Raw genomic sequence first — 1,530 nt, forward strand, 5'->3', positions numbered from 1 at the left:
TTGTCAGGCAGTGCTTTCCACCCTGTTGCCGGGTCCGATGCTTTGAAGTGTGCTGCTACTTCCGTTGGTGCCAGTGTTAAGTTCATTTTCGTCAGCTTGTCGACTACCGCGTTCATCTTGGTTTCGGGTGATTGCGAGGACTCTCCTTTGTCGCCTGCAGCTACCTCTACTTTATGGATGGGCTGCGTAAGTAGGGTGTATAGGGTACACATATCCATGAACTCTTTTGCGTTTTGTCCGGCGGTGTGCGCACATCTTGCCGCGAGAATTGCGATGAGAAGCAGCTTCGTAAACAGTGTGGTGAGGTGCTGCGGTTGCATTTTACTACTTGCATCAAATAAATTTTGTGAATTTGAAAATACAAAAATTTCAGGACAAACCAGGAGACGAACAGAAGATGTTTTTGGCTTTTCTTTGCCGATATGAGCAAGGTTTTAAAGCAGTACTCAGATAAGATAAAAAATCAGATCTTTTGAATCTAACAAATACCGTTCTATATCTATGTCTAAATAGCTTAAAATATATGGCTTCTACCTGTTGTTACAGCCAGCTGACCCGCCAGCTACATTTTCGGCGACGACATAACGGTGCTTTTTCCGCCGTTTCCGTGGACTTCATGATTTCCCATTGTTAGTCTCTTCTACTTTCTACCTCCTGCGCCTTCTGATTGGTAATTAATCTCCTGAATGCAGCATTTTTCTCTGAATTATCTTTACTCTGTCTAGAGAAGTTGTGAAAGTGTGAACTATTATGAGCTTTGTACGGTCTTTAAACGTTGTCAACTTCTATTCTTTGGACCGATAGTACAGCAGTATCCTTCTTTCTTAACTCTCACCACTTCATCAACCTGGCACAACAGTTGATGCATTCGCTATATTAAGCAGTTTGAACAGTCTTATTTTTATGTTTGCCAGTTCATAGTAATTCGTTTGTAGTTACAGTTTAAAAAATTTCCTCCTGATAATATTATATCATTCCCAATAGGTGTTGACCATTATCACTTTATATGATGAAATGAACACTTCGATATTACAAACAGTTACACAATTCTTTCTTCCTATTCAAGTTTTTTCTTTTTTCTCAGAGCCTGATATTAGTGCACACAAACCCGTTAAAAACAGATGCCATCGGTATCTTAGAAGTCGCATTCATTCATTTGTAAATAAATTGTGAAGCATAAGTTCCTTCTGTATCATTACATTTTGTGCTATGTTTGTTCGAATCCTGTCGTTTCATTTTTTTTCATCCTTTGTTTTCCGTTTTCTTATTACTTCTTTCTTGCGTATGACGTATTGATTTCATTTAACCCGTAAACAGGAATCTGTCTCTAGCTCATATTCAAATCTATAATATCCTTGTGTATGCTGATAGCTATAATCATGCTTGTGTGAAGGTCCGCATATGCCACCTCTTTTTCTAATTTACTTTACGCCTTTCTTTTAATACCCTTCTTGTTATCTCACTAAATCACTTACTTTCATTACACACTTTCAAATGCTTAAAGTTCCTTTGTTTTGGTTTACAGCCGTT

Source organism: Trypanosoma equiperdum, assembly GCF_001457755.1.
Source record: "Trypanosoma equiperdum strain OVI genome assembly, contig: ctg_1609, whole genome shotgun sequence".
NCBI classification, from domain to species: Eukaryota; Euglenozoa; class Kinetoplastea; order Trypanosomatida; family Trypanosomatidae; genus Trypanosoma; species Trypanosoma equiperdum.